This window comes from Ovis canadensis, chromosome 1, assembly GCF_042477335.2.
Source record: "Ovis canadensis isolate MfBH-ARS-UI-01 breed Bighorn chromosome 1, ARS-UI_OviCan_v2, whole genome shotgun sequence".
Classification (NCBI taxonomy): Eukaryota; Metazoa; Chordata; class Mammalia; order Artiodactyla; family Bovidae; genus Ovis; species Ovis canadensis.
In genome coordinates, this window is record NC_091245.1 from 241,245,998 (window position 1) to 241,264,148 (window position 18,151).

An 18,151-nucleotide genomic window follows, 5' to 3' on the forward strand; every position below is an offset into this window, starting at 1 on the left:
CTCTGATTGGCTGATGTTGAGGTAACAGGGCAGTTAACATTGTCAATTCTTAGAGACCTGTAGTTGGGGGTGGGGGGTGGGTGGGTAGTCATGATCACCAAGTCGTTAATGTCTTCCATGGTGGTGGTTTTAGCGTCTGAAAAACTGAGGAAGTGTGTATCAGGTATTATTCTCTAGGTACTTCAGAGATAAGCTATAGCAGAGGATATGAGGAAGGGAGTCTGTCCCAGGAAGGCCACATGGGGTCTTGCTCGGTTTCAGTTAGATACCAAATCCTCTCTCTCTCTGTCTCTCTCCCCTCACTCCTGCCTTCGCACCCCTTTCCCCTCTCTCCCTCCTCCTTCCTCTTTGCCTCTCTCTCCCTCACTCCTCTTCTCCCTTCTTCACCTTTGATTAGGGGAGGAGGTGGGCAGGAACATCCTCTAAGGCACAACCCTTTTACAGTTTCTCCCTTAAGGGATCTAATTATCTCATGAATCCAACTTCTAATCTCTGTCTATGATTTCTACTTTCTGTCTCTAGTTCTATCCTTTCACCTAACTTCCAGGTCTACAGGACACGCTCACACTGATGTAGTTGTAGCTTGTCTTCAAGAAAGCTGCATCAGTTCTTCCCCCTCTGAGAGGTGGAGCCTATTCCTTCACCCCCAGTGAATCTGGGTGAGGGAGGCTGTGACTGCTTTGACTAACAGAATATAATGAATGTGATGCTGTAGAATTTTGAAGACTAGGTTTTAAGTCACCTTGAAGCTTCCACTTGGGTCTCTTAGAATATTACTTTTAAGAGGAGCCAGCCCTGGGGGAACCAGCCACCATGAGAGAATCTAACTATCCTGAGACCTCCATGCTGTCAGGAAGCCCATTCTAGCAACAAGCAGAAGTCATGTGGAGGGAGTGACACCCAACCGGTCCCCAGTGGCCCAGACATCACAGCCCAAACACCAGACAATCATGAACCAAGAAGTCATGACTCCAGCCCTCGCTGCCATTTGACTGCAATCCTATAAGGAATCAGTCCCAAGGGAAAACTACCCAGTTGAACTTATCAGAATCACAGAATCATAAATAATCAGAAGAGACATCTAAGACATTTCATTCAATAGCTGACTCTTTCATTCACTTAGCAATTGTTCGTTGAACCTTACTGCATCTGCAGCAACTTGCAAGGTCCTAGAAACAAGCAATGAAGAAATCAGACCCAGTTCTTGCTTTCATGGAGCTGACAGTCCTTCAAAAGGGAAGATTGAACAACAACTGATCAATCGCTTCAAACTTCGAGTACCTCCTCCTTTGCTCTCATGCTCAGGTGGTAAACATTCTTCAATTTTCCACTGAGATATGGAAATAATCGAGGAGGGATTCCTTCACTTAGGGACCTAGGATGTAAACTCCTTACCTACCAGCATCTCTGTGGAACTCTCCACCCACCTTCTCTCTTGTTTCTCTGAATGAAGTGTCTCTGGAGTTTACTCCATCCTCTTGAGCCCTGGATCCCATCCTTCACAGTGACTTCCCCATCACTTCAGTCAGAAAGCAAACAGCTTCCAAAATGATCTTGACCAGGCCCTTGGTTTGAAATACTATCTTTAGGCTGATGGCTCAGGTATCCATCTCTCCAACCTTGATCCCTGCTCAGACCCACAGACTGGTATATGTCCAAAAGACACACCGTGACCCACACAGAACTCTAGGTGTTTTACCTGCTTCTTTCACTCTCCCTCATGCTTCTCAGTCCCAATAAATGGCCTCTTCCCAATCCCATCTCGAGAACAGATGAGTGATACTTGATTCCTCTCTTTGTTTCACTCTCACCTCCAATCCAGCAGGCAGCCCTATGACTGTACCTCCAAAACATCCACAAATCTACTCACTCCTCTTCAGCTTCAGCTGCTCCATCCTGGTGTAGGTCACCATCCTATCCCAGCAGACTGCTGAAGTTTCAAGCCTCCTTATTTCCCCTCTTGTCCTTCCACAATCCCTTTTCCTTATAGCATCCGGAGTATCTTTTAGAAGCATAGATTATTATCAAGTGATTCCTCTGTTTAATGACCTCCTCTGCACTTAGAGGGCTTCCCATGTGGCACAGTGGTAAAGAATCTACCTGCCAACGCAGGAGGTGTGGGTTCAATCCCTGGGTCGGGAAGATCCCTTGGAGTAGGTAATGGTAATCCACCCCAGTATTCTTGCCTAGAAAATTCCATGGACAGGGGAGCCTGTCAGGCTACAGTCCATCAGGTCGCAAAGAGTTGGACATGACTGGGCCACTGAGCACACGTTGTACTTAGAAAAGCTTGTGTCTTTGTATCCTTATTTCTAAACTCTGTGTCCTTGTTTCTATCATCTGGCCTCTCAGACTTCTTTGCATGTGACTCTTGCCTTCACCTACCACATTCTAGCCATGAGGTCTTCTTTCCCTGCTGAGACAGGCCAAGGCCACTTCTACTCAAGGCTTTTGCACTACCTATTGCCCCTAGTCTTGACTTGGCTGACTTGCTAGTCAGCCTCCAGCTTCAAGGTCTCCTTTTCAGACTATTGAATCTAGTGTGACAGCTCTCTATTTTAATTGTTTGCATAGCACTGCTAACTCTCTGACATTGTTCATGATGATGTGTTTTTTAACTTTTTTTTTTTCATCACTTGCACCTAGAAAGTAAGCTCCATGAGGGCAGGGGCTTTGTCTTGTTCTCTGTTGCTTCCTCAGCTCCAAAAGAGTGCCTGGCCTGTAGTAGGTGCTGCATAAAATCTTGTTGATGATGAATATGAAGAAAAGTGTCAGGTGCTATGGGAGCACCTAACCTATGATGATGAATGGACTAACCTAATTTCAGAGGTGTGGAATGGGAACCATTTTCCTGAGAAAGTGGAAGTTTAAGTGAAGATCAAGGTCTTCCCTGGTGGCTCAAATGATAAATAATCTGCCTGTAATGCAGGAAACCAGAGTTTGATCCTTGGGTTAGAAAGATCTCCTAGAGTAGGAAATGGCAGCCCACTCCAGTATTCTTCCCTGGAGAATCCCATGGACAGAGGAGCCTGGCGAGCTAAGTCCATGAAGTTGCAAAGAGCTGGACATGTCTGAGCAACTAAGCACACAGCACACAAAGGGTGAGAAGGAGAAAGGCGCAAAGCAGGGAGCAAGGAAGAGAGCAGAAGGTCACACAGAAAATCTCTGAGGGCGAGAAATGCCTGGCTCCCGGGACACCGGAGAGAAGTTCAGAGGGAGAGAGGCTGGCCGGTCAGGTCCCGGGAAGGGTTTTCGTGTTTCCAGGCCACTCATCTCTGTCCTGCCTAGACCTTGCTCATCTTGTGGCCAATCTGGAATCTTCATGAATGTGCCTCTACCAGGGACTCCTCTGTTCTCCCACAGGGTCCTGGAACCCTGAGGTCACCTCTGCTTCTTCTCCGTCAGGATGCCATGCCCCTCAGGGAGGGTCTCTGTCCAGTTGACCACCCTCTCAAATTCCCCGCACATCTGCTTTGTGGTCACCATTCCCAGTGCCCATGTAGCAGAGAGGAGCAGCTTTGCCTGTGCTCATCATCAGCCTCTGTCTCAAGCCCTCAGTCCTCCAGGGTCCATGCCCCCTGGTTCTAGCTGCACCGTTTCACCCCACTAAACGCTCACACACCAATCCTACCAGCCTGGAGCCCCCACTCTAAATCTTCCGGGGGGGTGGCCTTCATCGTGACTCTTCTCCAACCAGAGACCTCAGTGGCCCCTTAGCTCCTGCAACATCCTCTCTAAACCCCATCACCAGGCTCCACACATCCCATCCAGCCTGACCCAGAACCCCTTCTGAAGACTCCTGCTTCACAGGGCAGTGAACACAACAAAATCCTTCCCTCCCACAATTTTGCACATACCTCAGCATGACCTCCTTTCTTCTCTCAACCACTTGAGTCCTCCTTCTCCTCCACTGAACATCTGCCCATCACTCAGTATATGGCTGTGATAAAGAGCTCTAGGGCTGGAAACAGATTGCTCAGCTCCACCCCACACCTGCAGTGGAACCGTGAGCAAGCAAGCCACTCCACTTCCCTGTGCTTTGTTTTCTAATCTGAAAAATGGGAACAACAATAGTATCTAATTTATCCCAGAGGGATGGTATGGGGAGGGAGGTGGGAAGGGGTTTCAGGATGGGGAACACATGTACACCCGTGGCGGATTCATGATGATGTATGGCAAAACCAATACAATATTGTAAAGTAATTAGCCTCCAATTAAAATAAATAAATTTATATTAAAAATAAAAATAAAAAAATAGAAAAAATAAAATTATTTCTATAGGTCATGAAAAAATAAAAAAGATAAAATTGGTAACCAACAAAGACCTACGGTATAGCACATGTAAGTCTGCTCAATGTAATATGGCAGCCTGGATGAGAGGGGAATTGGGAGGAGAATGGATACATGTATACGTATTGCTGAGTCACTCTGCTGTGCACTTGAACCTATCACAACATTGTTAACAGGTTTTATTCCAGTGTAAAATAAAAAGCTAAAAAAGAAAAAAAAAAGAAATAGTATCAAATTTACCACGCTCTTGTGAAGATTGCATGAGTTAACATAATATAAGTAAAGCGCTGCAAACAGTGCCCTATACACTGACAGCACTAACAAGCATTCACTGTTATTATTGTTGTTGCTATCATCACTTCATCTTTTCTGTCCTGAACTCAGAAAGTACCCAGGATAGTCCACATCACAAATGTAATACTTAGCTTTATCCCTAATTGTATTTTTCCCTATTGTTTCCTGAGACCGCCCCCCGCCCCCAGGAGGATCTTCATTTCCTTGAAGACAGAGAAACAGCAAAGGCTGTCTCGTGTGCCAGCAGTCCCAGGGAAGGCTGAGATGAATCAGAGCCCTGGCTCTCAAGTTGTTCACAGGCTAGTAGAAGAAGACCAGCCTGTAATCATCATTCAAACACCATGGAGTGTGGAAGTGCGATAACCTTCTTGGGAGCACCAAGAAGGGGCTTTCTGGAAGGAAGGCTGCCCAAGCTGTAGGTTGAAAGTACAAGCATCAGATCTATACAGTCAGGAGTGGAGGAGACTATACATTTCACACTGGCCCACACCACACAAGCCTCCTTTCCTTTCAGTGGAGGCACTAACTCAACATACAAAAAGCACTGACAAGGATTTTAAATTCTACTGAAGTTTTAAATACAGGGTCTAAGCAAGCTACACCGCATGACTCACAGCAGCTTACCCTGAAATATCTCATCAGTCATCCGGGTCGTCTCCACAGCAGCCACGCAGAAATCTCCCCTGGCTCCTTTCCCCACTCTTCTCTTTGCAAACTTTTCCCCCAAACTCCTCCAGGGTTGGCCGGTTTCTTCTCCCCTCCCCAGTTCTGCTCAGCTCTTCACTAAGGAGACACATTTAGCTTTTCTAGGCCTGCTTCAATTCATCTTTTATTCTCAGTAGCAACTGAAAGCCAGGCTCCAAGGCCTCCCTGGAAATGAAGGGGAAGGCTGCAAACTCTTATTACACTAGACTTTCTCTTCTTCCCCAGCACAAATCCTGCTTGGTAAAAGTTTTCCTCTTCTCTAAGAAAAGGACGTGGACTTCTCTAGGGGCTCAGTGGTAAAGCATCCTCTTGCCAATGCAGGAGATGGTTCGATCCCTGGGTTGGGAAGATGCCCTAGAGAAGGAAATGGCAACCCACTCCAGTATTCTTGCCTAGGAGATCCCATGGACAGAGGAGCCTGATGGGCTACAGTCCACAGGTTGCGGAGAGTCAGACACGACTTAGTGACTATACAACCAGAGGACATCACACCATCCAGGTCACCTTCCAAACTCATAGCCCACCTAACAACCTCCCCCACCACTTGTCTCCTATTAGACTGAGCCAGTTTCTCCTCTGACATCAGTAAGGTTGGGGTAAGGAGAGCTGAGGCTGCCTGCTTCTGTGTCTTTCAAAGTTTCTTCTAGAACAACGACTTTTGAACTTTTTTTGAGACCCACTGTAAGAAATACATTTTACATTACAGCCAAGGGCACACATATGCGCACACACACACCACACTACTGAAACAAAAGTTTAATAAGACATTATTTAACCTTTATGCCCTATTTTCTATTCCATGTGTGTCATTTTAAAATGAGAATACACATCATATTTTAGGGATACAAACTATTTACAGATAAAGTAATCTGAGGTGTGTAACTTGCTTCAAAATAATTGAGGTATCGATGAAACAAGATTGAACATGAGTTCATAACTGTTTGGTGGTTCATTATACTATTTTTTCTAATATTTTATAAAGTTGATATCTTCCATAATAAAAAATTTAAAGCAAAACAAAAATATTGGTGATGCCCCACAAAAGTGATTTTACAATCCATGAATAGGCCAGGAACTACATGTAAAAAACCTTCTAAAAAGTCCAGGAGTTGGGAAATTTGAAACTAGATGGCAGGGGGAAATGTCAAGATCTAAATTTAATCTGTTACACACTCCATCCCCCTAAACAAAGTCTATTTCTTCTTCTAGGATTGGGAGGTGGAATGTTTGCCGAGTTTTGTTTCCCTTCAGCATACAGCTGTTTCCAGGTTTCTGTATGGATGAAAAACAAATACGGCAGGGTAGGGAAAACACATTGAAAAGATGGCAGGGACAGCCAAAGCCCTGTATAGTGTCTGTTTCAAACAGACAGAAAGGGAGGTGATCATTAAATTCAATCTAGACAGTGCGGTTTTATCAGAAATAAAGCCAGTTGTGCTCATCATTTGGTCCTTCCAGAATGCTGTATGTTTATGTGTGTGTGCGCTAAATCACTTCAATCCTGCCTGACTCTTTGTGACCCCATGGACTGTAGCCCACCAGGCTCCTCTGCCCATGAGATTGTCCAGGCAAGAACACTGGAGTGAGTTGCCATGCTCTCCTCCAGGGGATCTTCCAGACCCGGAGACTGAACCCTGGTCTCTTATGTCTCCTCCATTGGCAGGCAGGTTTTTTACCACTAGCGCCACCTGGGAAACCCTGTATTGTATACATATTTGATTTCAAATTGCCAGTCTCTTGTGTTATGATCTCCCTTGATAACCTTGTGGAGGCTATAGTTTTTATGAAAGCTCCTGGCTGAGGAAGGGTGGGTGGTGCCATTGCCTATAATGTAGAAACAGTGGTCTCTCCATACCAGATGGCAATTGAGTTTATTCTGGGCCTGCCTCTACACTCCACCCCCGCCAGCTCTCCTGAATGGCATTGTCTGGGCAGTGATAGACTCACCCCAGGAGGATCCTGGTTCTTCAGGAAAATTAGAGATACCAAGGAAATGGCAACCCACTCCAGTATTCTTGCCTGGAGCATCCCATGGACAGAGGAGCCTGGTGGGCTGCTGTCCATGGGGTCGCACAGAGTCAGATATGACTGAAGCAAATTAGCATGCATGCAAGGGAACATTTCATGCAAAGATGGGCTCAATAAAGGACAGAAATGGTATGGAGGGACCTAACAGAAGCAGAAGGTATTAAGAAGAGGTGGCAAGAATACACAGAAGAACTATACAAAAAAGATTTTCACGACCCAGATAATCATGATGGTGTCATCACTCACCTAGAGCCAGACATCCTGGAATGTGAAGTCAAGTGGGCCTTAGGAAGCATCACTACAAACAAAGCTAGTGGAGGTGATGGAATTCCAGTTGAAGCTATTTCAAATCCTCAAAGATGATGCTATGAAAGTGCTGCACTCAATATGCCAGCAAATTTGGAAAATTCAGCAGCAGCCATGGGACTGGAAAAGGTCAGTTTTCATTCGAATCCCAAAGAAAGGCAATGCCAAAGAATGCTCAAACTACTGCACAATTGCATTCATCTCACACTCTAGTAAAGTAATGCTCAAAATTCTCCAAGCCAGGCTTCAACAATATGTGAACTTCCAGATGTTCAAGCTGCATTTAGAAAAGGCAGAGGAACCAGAGATCAAATTGCCAACATCCACTGGATTATCGAAAAAGCAAGAAAGTTCCAGAAAAACATCTACGTCTACTTTATTGACTATGCCAAAGCCTTTGACTGTGTGGATCACCACAAACTCTAGAGAATTCTTAAAAAGATGGGAATACCAGACCACCTGACCTACCTCTTGAGAAACCTATATGCAGGTCAGGAAGCAACAGTTAGAACTGGACATGGAACAACAGCCTCATTCCAAATAGGAAAAGGAGTACGTCAAGGCTGTATATTGTCACTCTGCTTATTTAACTTATATGCAGAGTACATCATGAGAAATGCTGGGCTGGTGGAAGCACAAGCTGAAATCAAGATTGCTGGGAGATATATCAATAACCTCAGATATGCAGATGACACAACCTTTATCACAGAAAGCAAAGAAGAACTAAAGAGCCTCTTGATGAAAGTGAAAGAGGAGAGTGAAAAAGTTGGCTTAAAACTCAACATTCAGAAAACTAAGATCATGGCATCTGGTCCCATCACTTCATGGCAAATAGATGGGGAAACAGTAGAAACAGTGACAGATTTTATTTTCAGGGGCTCCAAAATCACTGCAGATGGTGATTGCAACCATGAAATTAAAAGATGCTTGCTCCTTGGAAGAAAAGTTATGACCAACTTGGACAGCATATTAAAAAGCAGAGACAATACTTTGCCAACAAAGCTCTATCTGGTCAAAGCTATGGTTTTTCCAGTAGTCATGTATGGATGTGAGAGCTGGACTGTGAAGAAAGCTGAGTGCCGAAGAATTGATGCTTTTGAACTGTGGTGTCGGAGAAGACCCTTGAGAGTCCCTTAGACTGAATGGAGATCAAACTAGTTAATCCTAAAGGAAATCACTCCCGAGTATTCATTGGAAGGACTGACACTGAAGCTGAAACTCCAATACTTTGGCCACCTGATGCGAAGAATTGACTCATCTGAAAAAACCCTGATGCTGGCCAAGATTGAAGGCAGGAGGAAAAGCGGACAACAGAGGATGAGATGGTTGGATGGCATCACCAACTCAATAGACAAGAGTTTGAGTAAACTCCGGGAGTTGGCAATGGACAGGGAGGCCTGGTGTGCTGCAGTCCATGGGGTCACAAAGAGTAGGACACGACTGAGAGACTGAACTGAACTGAACTGACCATGTACCTGCAGTACCTATTGATCTGTTAGATCTTCTAGGAAGGGGTGGGCACCTGACCCCAGCATCATCATTCCTAGAAACCATCTGCAAAATAGTCCAATCCCAAGTTCTCCAAACTCTAATCAGGAAAAGGAAGCCCCCAAACACACTTCTGAATTATTCTGAGATTAAAGAAGACCGCAGAACAGTACTCCTGGCTGTAAATGGATAGAGAACCGTGTGGAAGAAATTACAAACCATCTCCATTCCCATAAGGTAGATTCTGGGAAAAGGTTGCTGACATCCTTCATAATAACTTACACGCAAAGGTTAGAGATTCCAGTGCTAACCTTTATCAGCATGTTGGGAAATGCAGCAGTTCACTATGGTGAGATGACAGTGAGCCTTCTTATTTTGTTTACTGTGACCCCATACAGGATCCTATTCCCTAAGCTGTCACCACCAGCTTTCATGGAAACGCCACCTGTTGCCAAATCTTCATGGAGTGTCTCTTTTTCCATCTGCTGAGAGGAGACCCATTTATGATGATTCTTCAGATTAAGATTCCATACTCCAGTAAAAGAGAAAATCACACACACACACACACACTCAGGAAGGTACTTGTAACAAGCTGTCATGTGACTGCTCCAGTTTCTCCTAATGTGGACACTAGACCAGCCTTGCTGGTCAGTTTCTGGGGTCTCTACATTGCAGAGGAGGCAAAGAGGTCTGGTTTAGGACTAGGTCATAGTCCAGTCCTTTGGCTTCAGGAAGCCTTGCTGTCCAAGTTTCCCATCACTTTGGTGGACACTTGCCACGTGGATTTGCTGGATGATTGCGCAGTGATATGAGCAGCTCGCTGAGCAGCTGAACGTAGGGACCCTCTGCACTGTAAACACTACTCATACCACCCATCCCTAATATCTGGCTCTGACTTCCTATCTTTTCTGGAATGAATTTACATTTCAGAAACTGTGATCTTGGAGGCTCAGATCAGAACAAAGCAAAACAATAAAACTGCATGCAGCCTGTAAGCCGCTGAGGGAGGGGACCCTCTCAATCTTGGGCAGTGCCCAGAGGCCCAGGGCAAGCCGGACTGTTTATCATGCAGCTAGCCCTGGGTCAGACAGCTCCCCTGAAGGTTGGCTCCACAACTTGGAGTGGTTTAAAGTGGGTTCCACCACTTCCCTAGGATTAAGGTGCTGCTTTGCAGAGAGAGTTTGCTCTACTGAGTCCACACCATCTACTTTGCATGCTAAGTCCATCATAGGTGCTCTTGGTGAAGGTGTCCTTGAAGTTCAGTCTGGAGGGTATATTTAATTCTGTGGGTGGCTAGGACCTCAGGGCCAAAGTCTAGGACATCTCCTACTTCTTTTGCTACACAAAGTGTCTAAAACCAAAGGAGTAAGGCTGGGAAGGGCTAAGAGATTAGAGTCTAGGTTTTCTCCTTTTCCTTTGAAGTTCATGCCAGAGAGTTGAGGACCGAAGAGGCAGGCCCACATTATGACTTTCACGGGCCCTAGATACCTCTATCATCCTGGGCCTCTTTCTCCATAAAAAAACACTTTAAATTGTATTTTATTGTTAGATTGCGATAAAGAACAAACAAGTCAGTATAATATACTGAAGCTTTTTCTTCAACCTAAACATTAAGTTTCTCTTTTGCTTTAAAGGGAAATGAAAGCATTTTTATGCACCCTTAAAAATATTGTAGGTCCTGGGTACTGTGCCTGTAGGGTTAAGCAGATGCCAAGCCTATTAAGAGGTGCCACTAAGTACTCATGAATGGATCAGTAGATGAAGGGAAAGATCATGATATTCAGGATGAAGCTTTGTAGAAAATCCTTCACTGTATCTCCTTCCATCTGTCCACCCTGCCCTGAGCTTCCTGCTCTCAGCCGTGATGATTTCAGAACCTCTGATTCACTCCTAAGGGTGGTAGAACGTCTGTGGAGGGAAGCGGCATTCTCCCCTTACCCCCACAAGTCACCACAACACTGTAGTAACAGAGAATTACAGTTTCCAATTTTAAGGGAAATTTTATTTAAGCACATGAACAGAATATCAAGAATAAATTTTGTCCTTCACTACAAACACCTCTGCAGACGTCCTAGCATTAGTCATGAGAAAGACCATTTTAAAAGATGTTTACAGAGCTACCTTCTGAAGCTTGGGCTTCTCAATCATAATATTTTTCAGTTGTTGATTAACTGAGTCTCCAGTCAAACAATCCACTGAGTTACAAACGGAAAGACATAAGACTGGCAATGGCTCCTACAATATTTCACATTTGTCATTTGCAGAACTTATCACCAAGAGACAATGTATTACAATTTTCTTAGTGTGATTCAAATTCACTTTCCTTTACCTTAATCTACGGGTCTGCGTGCTAAGTCATTTCAGTCATGTCTGACTCTTTGGGACCCTACGGACTGTAGCCCTCCAGGCTCCTCTGTCCATGGGATTCTCCAGGCAAGAACTCTGGAGTGGGTTGCCATTCCCTTCTTCAGGGAATTCTCCCAACCCAGGGATCAAACCTGCATCTCCTACATCTCCTGGATTGGCAGGCAAGTACTTTACTATTAGCTCCACACAAGTCTACAGATGGCCAGAATCTCCAGTGGAATCCTGAAATTTTCCTGTTCTTTTCAAAAGATATTTTTAGTTCACTTTCTCATATACAGAGATTCCAGGCAGCACATTTAGCAGTAGACTGCTTGTGTCCTCTGAGAACAGAGTGTTACCGAACTAGAGATTGAGAAATGCTCTTAATATTCTCAGAACCAAGTGAACTGAATTATTTATTGTTGGGGGGAAAAAAAGTAATTATCCCTCAAACCTTCTAAGTTCTTGGCCAAGACGCCCCCACCACCACCACATAATTAAAAGACAAATCAACAAGAGAAAAACACATTTAACTATGTACCTATGGGAGCACCACAAAGGTATGAGACCCAAAGCCACCCAAGCAATTGAGCCTTGCATACCATCCTGAGCTAAGAAATGGTATAGGAGAAGCCTGTAGGCTTTTCCATCCTGAGATAGGAGCCTAGGGCTTCACAGGGGAGGAGAGCAGTTTCCAGGAGGGGGAGGAGAGCAGTTTCCAGGAGGATGAGAAGAGCAGGTATTTGGTAAACAAAATTTGCCCTGTCAGGCAGAGAAGTCAGATGATAAAATTGTATCTGGTAACAGCTTTCTTCCTGGTATCGGCTCCCTTTCTCATTTCTTTCAGGCAGTTAAAGGAGGTGGCGAAGAGGAGTAAAGCAGCTTTTCTTGCAGCTGGGTCTTTAGTGTCTTTATCTTAAACTAATGCACGTACCAAAGCAGCACATTCTGGGGTGATTTATTCTGAACCCCCTAGTTATCGTAGAGCGGCAGTAGGCAAACTAATGTTTATGCGCATGCGTGCTAAGTCACTTCAGTCCTGTCCGACTTTTTGCGACCCTACATACTGTAAGTAGCCTGCCAGGCTCCTCTGTCCGTGAGATTCTCCAGGCAAGAATACTGCAGGGTTGCCACTTCCTCCTGCAGGGAATCTTCCTGACCCACGGATGGAACCCACGTCTCTTGCGTCTTGTGCATTGCAGGCAGGTTCTCTACCACCAGCGCCACCTGGGAAGCCCACGACTATCTGGCACCAAAGTTAATACCTTTCCTTCTGGTGTCATCATCACTTCCTGAGCCTTTCCGGTCATCATGGAAGTTTGCCACTAGTACTCTATTTCTTTGCTTTTTTTCTCAAAATTAAAGTGTAGTTGATTTAGAATGTTGCATTAGTTTTAGGTGTACAGCAAAGTGATTCAGTTATATCTATTTATCTATTTTTTTCAGATTCTTTTCTCTTATAAGCTATTACAAAACATTGAATATAGTTATTTGTGTTATATGGTAAGTCCTTGTTGATTATCTATTTCATATATAGTAGTATGTCTATAGGAGAAGGCAATGGCATCCCACTCCAGTACTCTTGCCTGGAAAATCCTGTGGATGGAGGAGCCTGGTAGGCTGTAGTCCATGGGATCTCGAAGAGTCAGACATGACTGAGCAACTTCACTTTCACTTTTCACTTTCATGCATTGGAGAAGGAAATGGCAGCCCACTCCAGTGTTCTTGCCTGGAGAATCCCAGGGACGGCGGAGCCTGGTGGGCTGCCGTCTATGGGGTCGCGCAGAGTTGGACACGACTGAAGCGACTTAGCAGCAGCAGCAGCGGTATGTCTATGTTAATCCCAAACTCCTAACTTATCGCTGTTTGGTAATCATAAGTTTGTTTGCTATGTCTGTGGGTCAGTTTTATATGAGTTCATTTCTATCATTTTTTATTTTAGACTCCACATATAAGCAATATCATATGCTATAATATTTGTCTCCTGTGGTCATGTATGGATGTGAGAGTTGGACTGTGAAGAAGGCTGAGGGCCGAAGAATTGATGCTTTTGAACTGTGGTGTTGGAGAAGACTCTTGAGAGTCCCTTCGACTGCAAGGAGATCCAACCAGTCCATTCTGAAGGAGATCAGCCCTGGGATTTCTTTGGATGGAATGATGCTAAAGCTGAAACTCCAGTACTTTGGCCACCTCATGCAAAGAGTTGACTCATTGGAAAAGACTCTGATGCTGGAAGGGATTGGGGGCAGGAGGAGCAGGGGACAACAGAGGATGAGATGGCTGGATGGCATCACGGACTCGATGGACGTGAGTCTGAGTGAACTCCGGGAGTTGGTGATGGACAGGGAGGCCTGGCATGCTGCGATTCATGGGGTCGCAAAGAGTCGGACACGACTGAGTGACTGAACTGAACTGAACTGAACTGATTTACTTCACCAAGTATGATAATCTCTAGGTCCATCCGTGTTGCTGAGTGCTCTATTTCTTTTTAAAATTTACTTTGGCTGCGCTGAGTCTTCCCTGCTGCTCACAAGCTTTCTCCAGTTGCACCGAGTTGGAGGCTACTGTCTAGGTGAGATGCGTGGGCTTCTCATTGCAGTGGCTTCTCTTGTTGCAGAGCTCAGACCCTAGGTGCTCAGGCTTCAGTAGTTGAGGCATGTGGGCTCAGCAGTTGTGGTTCCTGGGCTCTAGAGCTCAGGCTTCAGTTGTTGTGGCCCACAGGCTTAGTTGCTCCACAGCATATGGCCAGGGATTGAACCTGTGTCTCCAGTGTTGATAGGCAGATTCTTTACCACTGAGCCATGGAAAGCCCTGAGCACTCTATTTCTTAGTGCGCTCTTAGTACACTAAGCTTAGTGCAGAGTAAGGCTTCCTTTTATTTGTCCCAATTTGCACCTTCTCCAGCTTTAAAAGGGAGCCCTGTGTTTGGTAAACATGCTCTTGCTGAGTCTGGGTAATTCAGCCATACCCTCTCTTGTGAGTCCCATCTTCCTCTAAATCTTTTTTTGGGGTGGTGGGGGTGGGAGGCAGGGCAGAGAGCATCTCTCTTCCTTGCGAACGGAAACGTCCTCTACTCTTCAAGCCTGCTATGGTTTGGTTTTATTTCTTTAGCTGCAAGAACCAGAGCAACAGATGACATTCTCAGGTTCAGTAAACTGGCAGGATAGGGTTTCTTTTCATTTCCCATGTCTTCCTTAATGATTCCTAGCATTTCATTGTTGTTTGGTTTCATCTTCTTGGGGCCATAGAAGCAAAAGAGAGCAATGTTTTGTGTTTCTGGTAACTTACCAAGCACATTCCTGGAGCAAAACTTTGTTTGCTCTGTGCTAAGGATCCTATTATATTGTTTACATTAGTTTCCTCTGAATAGTTTGAGTATCATTTTCCTGCATAGTTCACATTCTTTTAGTTCTCATTCTAAAGGGAAAGAAAGGCACAGGACAAGTGTGTGTGTGTGTGTGTGTGTGTGTGTGTGTGTGTGTGTGTCTACATGGGGGAGGGCTACCCAGTGAGGCGGAAGGCCTACATTCTTTTACAGGAACTGGAGCTCCAAATACCTTGGAGCTTCCAAGAATATCAGATATGATCTAATCTCTAAATTGAAAGTCAACAGACTGTTCCCATGACTCATGAATCCAGATACATCTTTCAACAATCAGGCCTTCACTTCATGGGGGTGGGAATATCTATACCTAATCAATGTGAATAAAGCAGATCTTTTTGAAAGGCTCCCATTTCTTCTGAAGACTAGGAACAGTGTTTTGATATGTTTTACTACTGTTTTCTTAAATGTATTTTCAAAAACATATATTTCTGCCAGGCTTCCAGGTAAATTTTCATGTAAGCATTCTTTCGAACACCTCAGCATAATTGCCAGTTGGTAGTAGGGGCTTTGGCACCCCACTCCAGTACTCTTGCCTGGAAAATCCCATGGACGGAGGAGCCTGATGGGCCGCAGTCCATGGGGTTGTTAAGAGTCAGACACGACTGATCGACTTCACTTTCACTTTTCACTTTCATGCATTGGAGAAGGAAATGGCAACCCACTCCAGTGTTCTTGCCTGGAGAATCCCAGGGACAGGGGAGCCCCATGGGCTGCCGTCTATGGGGTCACACAGAGTCGGACACAACTGAAGCGACTTAACAGCAGCAATAGAGGCTTAACCCTGACCCAGCATGTAGTAGTGCATTTCTAGATTTCCCCACAGTCATCAGTTTTCACAGGTAGAGTGATGTGAGATCATTTCATTCATCAAACCTGATGAGAAAGACTGTATAATCCCTGCCTGGACATTTCAGACATTCATGTAACTTTTTCAAAGTTTCCTTGAATGTTTCTCATTACTTCTCTACAATGAAAGTGAAAGTGAAGTCACTCAATCATGTCTGACTCTTTACAACCCCATGGACTGTAGCCTACCAGGGTCCTCTGTCCATGGGATTTCCCAGGAAAGGGTTCTAGAGTGGGTTGCCATTTCCTTCTCCGGGGGTTCTTCCCAACCCAGGGATCAAACCTTGGTCTCCCGCATTGCAGGCAGATGCTTTACTATCTGAGCCACCAGGGAAGTCTCCTCATGCTTATTCTGTATAATCAGTGAGTGTCATCTGTACTAACTACTCTCAGTTCCTTTGGAAAACCTAACAAAACTTCCATTCACCCTCGCTAGTCAAGACAATTCCCAGCCTATATTTATTTTTGTTCTTTTTCTTTCCTTTCTTCTTTTTTTCAAGAAAATAAACCAAGATTAGAAAGACAGAACTAAAGGCAAGAAGATGCTTTTGTAATAAACCTCCCGAAGGGTGTGGTATCTCTGTCAACTCTACCTGGCACCCTTGCTTACCCCAGTGAGCATCACCACTGACCTGAGTTCTCCCAAGTTCCCAATACCTCAAAGCAACTAATAAAGAAGGGGGTCACCTTTTGCACCCATGTAATAAATATAAGTCATAAAGACTAATAGGATATCACCTCAGATTTATTTTTACAATTATTGTAGTAAACAAATACAATAAATTCATGTATGAAGATAAACAAAATACAAACAAAACACATTTTACTGGCTTATCAAGAACCTTAAAGAGTAGAATCTTGTCTTACCTACCTAGAACAAAGATTCTAAAATCAATATATAATTTACAAAAGGACATATAATCTAATACACTCTTTCTTCTTTTTTAATTGAAGTTTACTAGTGCCACCTATGGACTTCCCTGGTGGTTCAGATGGTAAAGCATCCGTCTACAATGTGGGAGACCTGGGTTCAATCCCTGGGTCGGGAAGATTCCCTGGAGAAGGAAATGACAACCTACTCCAGTACTCTTGCCTGGAAAATCCCATGGATGGAGGAGCTTGGTGAAGGCTACTGTCCATGGGGTCACAAACAGTTGGGCACGACTGAGCAATTTCACTTAGTGCCACCTGGGAAGCCCGTATATATTAATAGATACTTATAAGTATGTATTAATACCTATACTAATATATATACTTATATACTTATCAGTATATATCAACATATATGGGCTTCCCAGGTGGCACAGCTGGTAAAGAACCCACCTGCCAATGCAGGAGATATAAGACATGTGGGTTTGATCCCTGGGTTGGGAAGATCCCCTGGAGGAGGACATGGCAATCCACTCCAGTATTCTTCCCTGGAGAATCCCATAGACAGAGGAGCCTGGCAGGCTACAGTCTGTGGGTTCAAAGAACCAGAACGACTTAAGAGACTTAAGCACGTTCACAGGGACAGTGGATCAAGGTGATAGCAAGACTAGATTCAACATAAAGCTCATGAAGCTCATGTGTTTGAGCATCTCCTGTGGAGGAATGGGTCAGCAGTAGACTGCCACAGGGACAGGGGCTCTGGGTGCAGCAGACTGGGGTATGGCATAAGCCCTCTTGGAGGAGGTCACTGTTGGCCTTACCATAGAGCTGCCAGAACTTACACAGGACTGGGAAATAGACTCTTCGAGGGTAGAGAAAACCTTGTGCACCAGGACCCAGGAGAAAGGAGCAGTGACCCCACAGGAGACTGACCCAGACTTGCCCGTGAGTGTCCAGGAGTCTCCGGTGGAGGTGTGGGTCGGTGGTGGCCTGTTGTGGAGTCGGGGGAGGGGGGCGGGTGTGCAGTGACTGTGGCAGTACATGCATAGGACCTTTTGAAGGAGGTTGCCATTATCTCCATTGCCTCCACCATAGTTTGGCCCCAGGTAAACAGCAGAGAGGGAACACATCTTCACCCACCAATAGAAAATTGATTAAAGATTTACTGAGCATGGCCCTGCCCATCAGAACAAGACCCAGTTTCCTCCTCAGTCAGTCTCTCACATCAGGAAGTTTCCATAAGCCTCTTATCCTTCTCCATCAGAGGGAAGACAGACTGAAAACCACAATCACAAAAAACTAACCAATCTTATCACATGGTCCACAGCCTTATCTAATTCAATGAAACAATGAGCCATGCTGTATAGGGACACCCAAGACAGACGGATCATGGTGGACAGTTCTGACAAAATGTTGTCCACTGGAGAAGGGAATGGCAAACCATTTCAGTATTCTTGCCTTGAGAACCCCATGAACAGTATGAAAAGGCAAAAAGATAGGACACTGAAAGATGAACTCCCCAGGTTGGTAGCTTTCCAGTATGCTACTGGAGATCAGTGGAGAAATAATTCCAGAAAGAATGAAGAGACAGAG